This window comes from Desmodus rotundus, chromosome 2 (genome assembly GCF_022682495.2).
Source record: "Desmodus rotundus isolate HL8 chromosome 2, HLdesRot8A.1, whole genome shotgun sequence".
In the NCBI taxonomy this organism is placed as follows: domain Eukaryota; kingdom Metazoa; phylum Chordata; class Mammalia; order Chiroptera; family Phyllostomidae; genus Desmodus; species Desmodus rotundus.
The window spans coordinates 156,916,889-156,931,695 of record NC_071388.1 but is presented as its reverse complement, the minus strand read 5'-3'; the positions used below and the strand labels follow the sequence as shown (position 1 = coordinate 156,931,695).

General features: G+C 40.5%; 1 protein-coding gene across 7 annotated transcripts in view; it reads left to right on the top strand.

Moving 5' to 3' along the window:
• Positions 1 to 14,807, top strand: part of FASTKD1 (FAST kinase domains 1) — a 56,831-nt gene that overhangs the window by 6,149 nt on the left and 35,875 nt on the right. For 4 of the 7 annotated variants that reach the window (XM_071220667.1, XM_071220668.1, XM_024579904.3 and 1 more), the window contains exon 1: positions 14,230 to 14,359. The exons of 1 other annotated variant lie outside the window; for it this stretch is intronic. The gene's annotated coding sequence lies outside the window, so the exon portion shown is untranslated. Of the gene's footprint in view, positions 1 to 14,052; positions 14,360 to 14,807 lie in introns of those variants that run through there. 2 more of the 7 variants (XM_071220666.1, XM_045187385.2) reach the window with 2 other exon arrangements.

Sequence of the window (14,807 nt, the reverse complement as noted above, 5' to 3'; positions counted from 1 at the left end):
CCTTTGCTCAAAATGTCATCTACACCGAATGCTGACTCACTGTCCTTGGAATTTTCGTGCTTATGTGAATTTCTCCTGCGCATGTATTATTAAAACTTGATTTTCTCCTGTAAATCTGCCTCTGTTAATTTGATCATTAGCCCAGCTAGAAGAACTTAGAAGATGGGAAGAAAAGTATGAATTGTTTTTAGCTCCCACAGTACTCACTAGGTTTAATATATGTTACAAAAGGTGAAGTTTTAGAAGATTCTTAAAAGAAGTTTTGAAGCAGAATTACAAATGTAATTCAAGGATTGGTGGCTGATGCTAAGCCATGGCATAGTTTTCACTGCTCTTTCTTTAGGAGATATTGTTTGTATTTTTAAATTGTCACAATTCCTTAGTGTTAAAATATCCTTTTATGAAATGATGGTTATAGAATGTAATAATTGGTTTCTTTCTCTAGATGTCCTTACTTGGAAATGAAAAATTGAGAGTTTGCTTTGTTTGGTACCAAATATGTTGAAATTTCACTGGTCAGTGAAATCCCAAACTTTCCCAAATGGATTTGTTGTTGCAAGAAGGAAGCTGTTGCAAGTAAAAGGAAGTGTTATCTCCAACAATACTGTGGTTTCAAGAACAAAGGATTTATCTCTTACATAATAGATTATAGGCAGGTGAACCAAGTCAGAGCACAGCTCTGCTCCAACAGTCATTCAGAAACTTGAGGTCCTTTCATCATGTTATTTCAACATACTCCAGAGTGTTGACATTGCATGATTAGGATGTGTTGCCTTGGGTTCAGCTGATAGGAAACAGAAAGAAGTAGTATCTTCTTTATTTGTTTTATTGTTGTTCAAGTACAGTTGCCTCCATTTTCCTGCCACCACTTTCCCTCACCCCACCTTCAACACTACCCGCCTTTGGCTTTGTCCATGGATCCTTTCAACCTGTTCCTTGACAACCCTTTCCATTTTTTCCCCTCTTATCCCGTTCCCCCTCCCCTCTGGTTACTGTCCATTTGTTCTTTATTTCAATGTCTCTGGTTATATTTTGCTTGCTTTTCTGTTTTGTTGATTAGATTCCACTTATAGATGAGATTATATGGTATTTGTCTTTCACTGCCTGGCTTATTTCACTTAGCATAATGCTCTCCAGTTCCATCCATGCTGTTGCAAAGGGTAGGAGCTCCTTCTCTTTGCTGCGTAGAATTCCATTGTGGTAAATATACCACAGTTTTTTGATGCACACATTTACTGATGGGCACTTACATTGCCTCCAGCACTTGGCTATTGTAAATTGTGCTGCTATGAACATTGGGGTGCATAGGTTCTTTTGAATTAGTGTTTCAGGATTCTTAAGGTATAATCCCAGCAGTGGAATTGCTGGGTCAAAAGGCAGTTCCATTTTTAGTTTTCTGAGGAAATTCCATACTGTTTTCCACAGTGGCCGCACCAGTCTGCATTCCCACCAACAATATACTGGGGTTCCCTTTTCTCCACAACCCCACCAGCACTTGTTGTTTGTTGATATGGTTATGATGGCCATTCTGACTAGTGTGAAGTGGTATCTCTTTGTGGTTTTAATTTGCATCTCTCTGATGGCTAGTGATGCCAAGCATCTTTTCATATGTCTCTGGGCCCTCTGTATGTCCTCCTTGGACAAGTGTCAATTCAGGTCCTTTGCCCATTTTTTCATTGGGTTGTTTGTCTTCCTGGAGTGGAGTCGTGTGATTTCTCTATATATTTTGGAGATCAAACCCTTGTCCGAAATATCATTGGCAATTATATTTTCCCATAAGTTGGTTCCCTTTTCATTTTTCTGATATTTTCTTTAGCCATGCTGAAGCTTTTTATTTTGATGAAGTCCCATTTGTTTATTCTTTCCTTTATGTCCCTTGCTCTAGGGGGTATTTTGGTGAAAATATTGCTGTATGGAATATCTGAGACTTTCCTACCTATGTTCTCTTCTAGGACTTTATGTTGTAGTGACTTATTTTTAAGTCTTTTATTCATTGTGCGTTTATTTTTGTGCATGGTATAAGTTGGTGGTCAAGTTTCATTTTTTTGCATGTAGCTGTCCACATCTCTCAACACCATTTGTTGAAGGGGCTATTTTTACTCCATTTTATGCTTCTTCCCCCTTTTTTAAATATTAATTGACCATAGAGACTTGAGTTTATTTCTGGGCTGTCTATCCTGTTCCATTGATCTATATGTCTGTTTTTATGCCAGTACCAGACTGTTTTGATTACATTGTACTTGTAGTATAGTTTTATATCAGGTATTGTGATTCCTTCCTACTTTGTTCTTTTTTCACAGAATTGCTGTGGCTATTCAGGGTTGGTTATGGTTCCATATAAATTTTTGAAATGTTTGTTCTGTGTCTGTGAAATATACCATTGGTATTTTAAGAGGGATTGCGTTGAATCTATAAATTGCTTTGGGTAGTATGGACATTTTGATGATAATTCTTCATATCCATGAACAAGGTATATGCTTCCATTTATTTATGTCTTCCTTAATTTCTTTCTTCAGTGTTGTGTAGTTTTCTGAGTACATCTCTTTTACCTCCTTGGTTAGGTTTATTCCTAGGAACTTTATTTTTCTTGTTGCTATAGCAAATGGGATTTTTTTTTCCTGATTTCTGTTTCTGATATTCTGTTGTTGGTGTACGAAAATGCCTTTGATTTCCATTGACTTTGTATCCTGCTGCTTTGCCAAATTTACTTACTAGGTCAAGTCATTTTTTGGTGGAATCTGTAGGGTTTTCTATGTATACTATCATGTCATCTGCAAACAATGACAGTTTTACTTCCACCCTTTCAAGTTGGATGTCTTTTGTTTATAGAAGAAGTAATATCTTAAGACCTAAACCAGGAAGTAGTACATGCCACTTTGGCTAATGCCATCAATGAGAACACACCAAAGTTAGTTACAAGGTGCTGGGAAATGTAATATTGGCATGTCTCCAGAAAGAAGAGGAAAAGGTGTTTTGGTGGAAAATTAACAGTTTGGGCCATATATCCCATAAAAGGTAGTTGTTGCTTAATTAGTTTGCATGACCATTCTACACTGTGGGCAGACACAAAATTTGCTGTGATGTTTCTAGTATTTTGAAATATGCTTAGCCTCTAGCACCCTTAGAGGAAGTAATACTTAAGGTCACTTAATATCAGATTTAAAGACAAAAAGTAGTTTTACAATCATCAAAATAGAAGTTTTTAATGGAGACTTCAGTTAGTTCCTTGACTAATTTTGCATGTCTTTTTTTAAAGGTAGGGTAAATCAAAGTTTAACATCTATTCACAAACCATAAGTTTAGCTCAATACATTTTACAAAGTGAGTATACAGGTGTAACCTCTACTAGATTAAGACATAGAGCAGTATCAGTATCCCAGAAGCCTACCTCATGCCTCTCCTCAGCAATTCTATCACCTCATTATGCCCCAAAGATAACCTGTATTTAGATAGATATCTAAATGGAGGACATCAGCAGATACTAGTTTTGTCTATTTTTGAACATTATATAAGTGGAATTATGCATATGTAGTCATTTGAGGCTGGCTTTTTGCTCAGTCTTGTGTTCGTGAGATTATCAATATTGCTGCATGCAACAATAGTTTGTTCTAATTTCTAAATAGTACTTCATTATGTGGGTATATTAGGTTTCTCTAGAGAAACAGAACCGATAGGATATATATAGGAAGCTATTTATTATAAGGAATTGGCTCATGTGATTGTAAAGGCTGACAAGACTCACAATCTGCTATCTGCAGTCTGGAGACCCTGGAAATCTGTTGGTGTAATTACAGTTTAAATTAGAGATCCAGGGGAGCTGAGAGTGAAAATCCCAGTCCTTAAGGAGAGGACCAATGTCCCCGCTCATTCAGGCAGGTAGAAAGCAAAAGGTGTGAATTCCTTCTTCATGTGCATTTTTGTTCTATTTCTGTGCTCCATGGATTGGATGATGCCCACCCACATTAGGAGGGCAATCTACTTTTACTAAATCCAGCAATTCAAATACTAATCTCATTTATAACACCCTGACAGAGACACCTAAAAATAATGTTTAATCTGGGTAGCCCTTGACCCAGTCAAGTTGACATATAAAATTAACCATCACACCCTGTCCAGTGTGGCTCAGTTGGTTGGAGCATTGTCCGGTAAACCAAAGGGTCACAGATTTGATTACCAGTCAGGGCACATGCCTGGGTAGTGGGCACACATGTGAGAGGCAGCTGATCAATGTTTCTCTCTCCCTTTCTCAATAAACATATCTCGGGTTGGTGGGCATGTCCTTGGGTGAGGAATAAAAAAAGAAATTAACCATCACATTGAGTATTACACAATTTATCTATTCTATTTTAGTTGGATGTTTTTCTGTGTTTTTAGTTGGATATGTTTGTTTTTAACTTTAGCTGTTATGAAAAAAGCTGCTGGGAACATTCATTTATCTACTATATTGGAACACATATATTTTGTTTATGTATTGGAAATATACCTAGGAATGGAACTGCTAGATCTTAGTGTATGGAGAGGATCAGCTTTGGTACATACTGCCAAAGTGTTTTGTGAAATAGTATGCACAATACTATTATTACATATGCCTCTTGATTCCAGCATTAGTAAGACCTCTCATTTGCAAATAAGAGAAAGCAAGTATAAACTAGCTTGGGTAATTGGGAATGTATGCTCTATGAAACAAAACTGTTAACACAGTGTGGTTGCTTTAAAATATGTCCATAAATTATTTAATGTGACTTTCTTCTAATGAATAGAATAAGGTAGACTAACAGAATGTGATTTTGGAGACTAGGTTATAAAGTGCATTTTGATTTCCTCCTTGCTGTGTCTCTTGAATCACTCACTCTAGGAGAAATCAGCTGCTGTGTCATGCATACACTCACGCAGATGAGAGAGATAGAAAGAGAGTGAGAGGGAGAGAGGGAGAGAGAGAGACAGAGAGAGATATCAAGGTAAGAGAGAAACATCAGTCATTTGCCTTCAGTACGTGCTTTGACCAGGGATCCAAGCTGTTAGGGTGGCTGGTGCTGTGAGCTGTGAACGAACTCACAAAGAGGAAAAAAATGCAGAGAGGAAAATTTTTATTCACTTTCCAAGACAGGAAATGGACTCGGGGTGAAGAGATATACCAGCAATTAAAGGTTGGGGCTCTGAGTTTTTATTGGGTGATAAAAGAGAAGGGAGTTGCAACTGGGTAGTCAGGGCAATTAGTTGTAAATCTGGTTGTTTCTGGATGATTGTGTAGGCTTCAGTTGGTTCCAGTGTTATCTTGGGTTCAGGGTAGGGGCACTCCAATCTGGTATGTCCTATTCGTATACATTTTATTTATTTATTTCTCTTTTCTTTTTTTCTTAAAATATATTATATTGATTATTACAGTTGTCCCATTTTGCCCCCTTCATTCCCTTCCACCCGGCACACTGCTCCCACCCACATTCCCCCCCTTTATGTCCATGGGTCATACACATAAGTTCTTTGGCTTCTACATTTCCTATACTATTCTTAACCTCCTCCTGTCTATTTTCTACTTACCATTTATGCTACTTATTCTCCATACCTTTTTCCCCTCCTTCCCCCTTCCACTCCCCTGTTGATTACCCTCCATGTGATCTCCATTTCTGTGGTTCTGTTCCTGTTCTAGTTGTTTGCTGAGTTTGTTTTTGTTTTTGTTTTAGGTATGGTTGTTAATAACTGTGAGTTTGTTGTCATTTTACTGTTCATAGTTGTGATCTTCTTTTTCTTAGATAAATCCCTTTAACATTTCATATAAGGGCTTGGTGATGATGAACTCCTTTAACTTGACTTTGTCTGGGAAGCACTTTATCTGCCCTTCCATTCTAAATGAAAGCTTTGCTGGATAGTGTAATCTTGGATGTAGGTCCTTGCCTTTCATGACTTGGAATACTTCTTGCCAGCCCCTTCTTGCCTGCAAGGTCTCTTTTGAGAAATCAGCTGACAGTTTTATGGGAACTCCTTTGTAGGCAACTGTCTCCTTTTCTCTTGCTGCTTTTAAGATTCTCTCCTTATCTTTAGTCTTGGCTAATGTAATTATGATGTGCCTTGGTGTGTTCCTCCTTGGGTTCAACTTCTTTGGGACTCTCTGAGCTTCCTGGACTTCCTGGAAGTCTATTTCCTTTGCCAGATTGAGGAAGTTCTCCTTGATTATTTGTTCAAATAAGATTTCAGTTTTTTGCTCTATCTCTTCTCCTTCTGGTACCCCTATGATTTGGATGTTGGAACATTTCAAGATGTCCTGGCGGTTCCTAAGCCTCTCCTCATTTTTTTGAATTCTTGTTTCTTCATTCTGTTCTGGTTGGATGTTTCTTTCTTCCTTCTGGTCCACACTGTTGATTTGAGTCCCAGTTTCCTTCACATCACTATTGGTTCCCTGTACATTTTCCTTTATTTCGCTTAGCATAGCCTTCATTTTTTCATCTAATTTGCAACCATATTCAATCAATTCTGTGAGCATCCTGATTACCAGAGTTTTGAACTGTGCGTCTGATAGGTTGGCTATCTCTTCATTGCTTAGTTGTATTTTTTCTGGAGCTTTGATCTGTTCTTTCATTTGGGCCTTTTTTTCTTTTCTCTCAGTGTACCTGTTACATAGTAAGGGGTGGAGCCTTAGGTGTTCACCAGGGCGGGGCAACCCATGTTGCTGTGTTGTGATGCTGTGTGTGGGAGACGGTCCGAGGGGAAACAATGGCACTTGCTCTGCGCACTGCCAGATTTCAGTCACTTCCCCCACTACCCACAAACAAATTGGGCCCTTCTGGTGCTGATTCCCAGGTGGGTGGGTTTGTGTACGTTCTGGAACCCTGTGGGTCTCTCCAACGAACTCTCCTCTGAGGCTGGGAGTCTCTCCCGCTGCCACCTGAACCCCCACGGGTGTTTTCAGTCAGAGGTTTGAGGCTCTGTTTCCCAGAGATGGAACCCTAGGTTGGGCGGTCTATCTCAGGGTCTGCTAGCTGCAGCCTGGCCTGCCCAGTTCCATAACTCGCCACCTCACTGGGTCCGCCAGCCACCGCCCTGCCGCAAGTGCTCTCCGCCCAGCTGCCTATCTCCACCCCTCCTACCGGTCTGGATGAATGTGTCTTCTTTATCTGCTTGGTTGTCAGATTTCCATACAGTTCAGTTTTCTGTCAGCTCTGGTTATTTTTTGTTTTTTAACTGTTGTTGTCCCTCTTTTGGTTGTGCAAGGAGGCACAGTGTGTCTACCTACGCCTCCATCTTGGCCAGACGTTTTTTATTTTATTTTATTTTATTATTTAGGCTAGTACAGCTGTCGCAAATTATCCTCTTTTGTTCCTCTCTGCCCAGCCCCCTCTCAGGCAGTCCCTCAGACAATCCCCACATCATTGTCCATGTCCATGGGTCATGCATATATGTTCCTTGGCTACTCTATTTTCTATGCTGTACTTTGTATCCCCAAGACTATTCTGTACTATCAATTTGTACTTCTTAATCCCTTCACTTTTTTCACCTATCCCCCTAATACCCCCCCAATCTGGCAACCATCAAAACATTCTCTGTATCTATGATTCCATTTCTGTTCTGCTGTTTGTTTATTTTGCTTTTTAGATTCAATTGTTGATAGATATGTATTTATTGCCATTTTATTGGTCATATTTTTAATCTTCTTCTTAAAGAAGACCCTTTAACATTTCATATAATACTGTTGGGGTGATGATGAATTCCTCTAGCTTTTTCTTCTCTGGGAAGTTTTTAATCTGTCCTTCAATGATTCTAAATGATACAATAGCTTTGCTGGGTAGAGTATTCTTGGTTGTAGGTCCTTGCTTTTCATGACTTTGAATATTTCTTGCCAATCCCTTCTAGCCTTCAAAGTTTCTTTTGAGAAATCATCTGACAGTCTTATGGGGGCTCCCTTGTAAGTAATTAACTGCTTTTCTCTTGCTGCTTTTAAGATCTCTCTTTGTATTTAATCTTTGGCATTTTAATTACAATGTGTCTTGGAGTGGGCCTCTTTTGATTCATCTTGTTTGGGACTCTATGAGCTTCCTGGATTTGTTTGTCTATTTCTTCATCAAGTTAGGGAAGTTTTCTTTCATTATTTTTTCCAATAGGTTTCCAATTTCTTGCTCTTTCTCTTCTCCTTTGGCACCCCTATAATGCAAATGTTGGTATGCTCGAAGTTGTCCCAGAGGCTCCTTACACTACCCTCACTTTTTTTCACTCTTTTTTTCTTCTTGTTGTTCTGATTGTTTTGTTTTGTTTTGCTTCCTTACGTTCCAAATCACTGATTTGATTCTCGGTTTCATCCACTCTACTGTTGATTCCTTGTAAATCAGTTTTTATTTCAATTAAGGTATTTTCATTTCTGACTGGGTCTTTTTTATGCTGTTGAGGTCCTCACTAAGTTCCTTTAGCATCCTTATAATGTTTTGAATACTGCATCTGATAGATTGCTTATCTCCATTTTGTTTTGTTCTTCTATTTGAGCCATGTTTCTTTGCTCATTTTGGCTGCTTCTTTGTGTTTGTTTTTATGTATTAGGTACAGTTACTATGTCTTCCAGGGTTGGTAGAGTGGCCTAATATAGTAGGTGTCCTGTAGGGTCCAGTGGCACAGCCCCCGCTATTTCCCAATCTGGGCACGCAAGGCGCACTCATTGTGTGGGCTGTGTACACCTTCCTCTTACAGTTGAGCCTTGATTACTGTTGGCACATTCAAGGTCAGCAACTGCTTGTATTCTCTCCTGGGTCACAAAGCATTAGCTACAAAGCTATCTGCACATGGCTGCTACTTTTGCTGGGCTAGGAGATGCCCAGGCGAGGCCAAGCTGTGAACCAAGACCAGATGTTGCTAGTGCAGAGCCTGGGACGACTTAATGAGAAGTACAGGGCTCACTGTAGCCAGATTCTGCTTTTTTGCGAGCGTATAGGAGAATCTGAAGCATGAGCCAAGACAAGCCATTGCTATGGAAAAGCCCCTTCAAACACCCTGAAAGTTGGGTGGGGCAGGACCTCAGGGAATCACCAGAGTGGGGCAGACAGTGTGAGGCAGGATGATGGAGTCTCAGATATGGTACCCACCTACTGACTATGGAGGAGGAAGGCTCAGAAAAGGAACAATGGCCTCTGCCAGGCTTTATGTCTGGGGAATAGCTGCCCTACAGCTCTCACCCTGCTTCCACACAGTTTAGTTCCTCCCCACGCGTCTCTGGTGTCTTTCAATCTGCTGCCCTGGTGCTGGAGCTCAAAAGGAGTAAGTCTGAGCAAGTCTGTGCATGGGCACATTAAGAGGAACTGCCTGGGACTCTTGCAGTTTCTGTCTTCCACAGCTTCAATCCTTGCTGGTTTCTACAGCCAGAAGTTATGGAGACTTATCTTCCCAGTACTGGAATCCTAGGCTGGGGTTCCCGGTATGGGGCTGGACCCTTTGCTCCTGAGATACCCCTCCTGATTTTTATCCACCACACATGGGTGTGGGACCAGCCCTTTGCACACTTCCGCCCCTTTTACCAGTCTTGATGTAGTTTCTTCTTTAATTTGTAGTTGTAGGACCTCCATTCAGCTCAATTTCTGATGGTTCTGAATGACGATTGTTCTATAGTTGAGTTGTAATTTTGATGTGGTTGTGCAAGGAGGCAAGCCATGTTTATCTACACCACCATCTTGCCTGGAAGTCTCCCAATATTTAAGAAAAATTTTTTGAAAAACTACCAAGAATACCCCTATAGTTAAACAAATTTTGGATTTACTGACTTGCAATGAAGCAGAACACACCATAGAGGGTTTTAAGTTAAGGTGTTAAAAGTAATTTATTTTAGGATTTAGCCTTAAGTGATTTGGAGGAGGTTTAAGAGGGGCTTTTCTCTACATTGGATGCAGGGAGGAAGCAAGGAAAATTCTATTTTGCGTATTTTAATCAACTTGATATAGAAGGCTAAGGAGAAAATACTTGCAAGTAATTTATCTGATAAGGGATTAATATCCAGAATATATAAAGAACTACTACAACTCAAATGACCAAAATATTTTTTTAATGGGCAAAGAACTTGAACAGACATTTCTCCAAGGCCAGAAAAACATGCAAAAATACTCAACATCAATAAGCATTAAAAAAATTGCCCTGGCTGGTGTGGCTCAGTGGATTGAGCACCAGCCTGCAAACCAGAAGGTTTCCCCTTCAATTCTCAGTCAGGGCATATGCCTGGGTTGCAGGCCAGGTCCCCAGTAAGGGGTGCACAAGAGGCAACCATACATTGATGTTTCTCTCCCTCTCTTTCTCCCCCTCTCTGTAAAAATAAATAAAATCTTAAAAAAAATAAATTCAAATGAAAATTATAATGAGATCCTATTTTACACCAATAAGATGGTTATTACCAAAAAATCAGAAAATAACAAATGTTGGCAAGGATGTGGAGAAATTGGAATCCTTGTGTATGGCTGGTAGAGATGAAAAATGGTACAGCTACTGTGGCAAGTAGTATGGTGGTTCCTCAAAAATTTAAACACAGAATTATCATGTAATATAGCAATTGTAGATCTGGGGATATACTCAAATACATCAAAAGCAGGAAACTGAATAGATATTTGTACAGCAATGTGTCAATGTTAGAAATGCCCAAGCTTGTAAGAATTTTATATGAGATTATTTGAACCAAACTGATGTCAACTACCAGGAAGCAAAACCTGAACAGATTGAGAAAATGCTCCAGAGAATAGCAGTTTTTCACTTATTTTATACATTAGAATAAAAGAAAAAGACATAAAGGGGTTACATGAAATTCATTGGTGATAGATTAGAGAGTCGGGGGAAAGCAAAGGAGGGGCAGGAAGTGGGGAACTTCTGGGATTGGATAAAAAGTAAAATGATAAACACACATCTCTTTTAGATAGGTGAGTGCAGGATAGTTAACAGTCAACCACTAAATAATAGCAATCAGGGGAGTTGTGTCCTTCCCTTTGGTTCTCTGGTGAAGTATCTATGCTTTGAGGGGTCTGGAAAAAGGAAATCATTTTGACATTCCTAAGGTATGTTATCACAGATGCAAAAAAACAGTGGACAGTAGCCTTAATAAAGGGAAGATTGACTTTTGTCAAGGAAGATTCTAGCCTAGGACATGACTATCTGCCATAAATTGCTTCTAGTTAATAAGTTTTCATTTCAGACCAGCCTTTGTGGGTTACTTTAGGTCTCTGAGTTAATAAGGCCACCATGTAGGCCTCCCTGAGCTCCTCAGGTTCAGTATGTGGCCCCTTTTTGTCCATAAATGTTCATAGCAGCATATTTACAATAGTCAAAGGCAGAAGCAACCTAAGTGTCCATCAGTAGGTGAATGGATAAAGAAACTGTCATATATACATACAATAGGATTATATTCTGACCCTTGCTACAACATGGATGAAACTTGAAACACTACGCTAAGTGAAATAAGATAGACACAAAAGAACAAATATTGTATGATTCCACGTATATGAGATACCTAAAGCAGCCATTCATAGAAACAGAAAGTAGAACAGTGGTTGCCAGGGACTGGAAAAAAAGAGAAATGTGATTTCTCAATTATATCACATTCAACTGTGCTTAACCCTGGACATTGGTGGACTTTTCTGTACACAGAGATTCAGGGAACCAGGCTTCTTCCATAATCCCCTCAGGCTGTAAAACCCTCTGGATCCAGCTGATAAAAACAGGATGAGAGGACACAGAAAAAGCATAGCACTTCATAAACATCTTGGCTTGAATGTAATACACATCATTTCACATGCTTTCCACTGATGATAAGTATTCGCATATCCTTACTTAGATGCAAGGGGACAGCTCGAAAATGTAATTCTTAGCAGAACAGTTATTTCTCAATGACAACCCTTACTATGTAAGTGGGAGCACAAATTTTGTGGCTGTCACTGCAAAGCTAATCAAAGACTTCTCTGGCATTTTATAATTGGATCTGGCAGAGACTTAGATTATTAAGATGTGAGGTAACCTCTGCCCTTGCCAGGTGGCTCAGTTGGTTGGAGCATCGTCCTATACACCAAAAGGTTGAGGGTTCAATACTTGATCAGAGCATATACCTAAGTTGTGGTTACTGAAAGGACGAAAAGGCCCCTTTCAGGCCTTCTTTACCAGAGATAGCTATCTTTCTTTCCTTGAATCTGCCATGCATAATTAACTGTTGTTTTTCAGAGCCTCTATTTTCACAACTGGAAAGATTACTGAAACCATCCCCTGCATAGGTGTTTTAAAACATATACAAACAGGACTTCCGGCCAAGATGGAGGCGTAGGTAGGCACACTGTGCCTCCTTGCACAACCAAAAGAAGAACAACAAATTTAAAAACAAAAAGCAACCAGAACTGACAGAAAATTGAACTGTATGGAAGTCCAACAACTAAGAAATAAAGCAGAAACATTCATCCAGACTAGTAGGAGGGGTGGAGACAGGCAGCTGGGCGGAGAAGACTCCAGGCAAGGCAGCGGCTGGAGAACCCAGTGAGGCAGTGGATTGTGGCCTGGGCTGTCCCACATTCAAGTGCAGATAAACCGAGAGGAACAACTGGGGAGTGAGAGAGACCACACAACCCAGGGTTCCAGCTCCGGGAAATAAAGCCTCAAACCACTGATTGAAAACACCCGTGGGGGTTCAGGTGGCAGCGGGAGAGACTCCCAGCCTCAGAGGAGAGTTCGTTGGAGAGACCCACAGGGTTCCAGAACGTACACAAACCCACCCACCTGGGAATCAGCACCAGAAGGGCCCAATTTGTTTGTGGGTAGTGGGGGAAGTGACTGAAATCTGGCAGTGCGCAGAGCAAGTGCCATTGTTTCCCCTCGGACCGTCTCCCACACACAGCATCACAACACAGCAACATGGGTTGCCCCGCCCTGGTGAACACCTAAGGCTCCACCCCTTACTATGTAACAGGTACACTGAGAGAAAAGAAAAAAAGGCCCAAATGAAAGAACAGATCAAAGCTCCAGAAAAAATACAACTAAGCAATGAAGAGATAGCCAACCTATCAGACGCACAGTTCAAAACTCTGGTAATCAGGATGCTCACAGAATTGATTGAATATGGTTGCAAATTAGATGAAAAAATGAAGGCTATGCTAAGCGAAATAAAGGAAAATGTACAGGGAACCAATAGTGATGTGAAGGAAACTGGGACTCAAATCAACAGTGTGGACCAGAAGGAAGAAAGAAACATCCAACCAGAACAGAATGAAGAAACAAGAATTCAAAAAAATGAGGAGAGGCTTAGGAACCGCCAGGACATCTTGAAATGTTCCAACATCCAAATCATAGGGGTACCAGAAGGAGAAGAGATAGAGCAAAAAACTGAAATCTTATTTGAACAAATAATCAAGGAGAACTTCCTCAATCTGGCAAAGGAAATAGACTTCCAGGAAGTCCAGGAAGCTCAGAGAGTCCCAAAGAAGTTGAACCCAAGGAGGAACACACCAAGGCACATCATAATTACATTAGCCAAGACTAAAGATAAGGAGAGAATCTTAAAAGCAGCAAGAGAAAAGGAGACAGTTGCCTACAAAGGAGTTCCCATAAAACTGTCAGCTGATTTCTCAAAAGAGACCTTGCAGGCAAGAAGGGGCTGGCAAGAAGTATTCCAAGTCATGAAAGGCAAGGACCTACATCCAAGATTACACTATCCAGCAAAGCTTTCATTTAGAATGGAAGGGCAGATAAAGTGCTTCCCAGACAAAGTCAAGTTAAAGGAGTTCATCATCACCAAGCCCTTATATGAAATGTTAAAGGGATTTATCTAAGAAAAAGAAGATCACAACTATGAACAGTAAAATGACAACAAACTCACAGTTATTAACAACCATACCTAAAACAAAAACAAAAACAAACTCAGCAAACAACTAGAACAGGAACAGAACCACAGAAATGGAGATCACATGGAGGGTAATCAACAGGGGAGTGGAAGGGGGAAGGAGGGGGAAAAGGTATGGAGAATAAGTAGCATAAATGGTAGGTAGAAAATAGAAAATCGTGTCTTTTCTGTGTTCACGTTTTGAAATTTCACTTTTTAATATTAATTTTTATTGTATATTATAGAAACGCCAGTCTTCCACGACTGAGGCAAAACCTCAGTAGAGAAATACTGACTTAAAGGACCTGTAACTTCAACAATTTTAAGACGCCCTGCCCCAGTGGCTTTCTCAATGAGGAACTACAATGCCCAGAATTCCTCCCGATGCGTTTATTACTCTAACTCGTCACGACGTCCTCTGGGGCTTTTAGTACGTGAGTTTGCTGTGCACGTTGCCCTAGCTCGGCATTTTTTATGGTTTGCTGAGGATCAGCGCCACAGGGAAGGTGGTATCTCTCCGGTAAAAGCTAAGAAGTGTGATACGAGTAAGGGGTGAGCAACACAACTGAGCCTGTTGTTTCTTTTGTCGGGGGTCAGGAATAGCCTTGACTTGTGAGCTATCGTTACCATTTTTCTCTGGGATTGCCTTGGAAAGTTGTAGGGCATCGAGGGAAGAACTTGCTGGCAAGTCAGGGCCGGGTACCTGCGGTAGATTTTCTTTTCCCACCCAGCACTTTTTCAGGCCCTGGATGCAGGGGTTGACTGAGAAACCGAGACCTTTTAGCTGTTGGATTTTTTGGAGCGCAAAGGTCGAGGGCAGGGGCTGAGACCTCCCTGGCAGAGACCAGAGAGACCACAATAACTCGGTTGGCGCTGCTGTGTGCTGCTGTGTACGGGGCGCGAGGGATTTCAGTCATTTGCAAAGGGTATCACTGTTTATCTTGCAGCATACCTGTTCACAGATGGTACCTATCTCTCGTGTATAGTCCTGAGGCTTCTC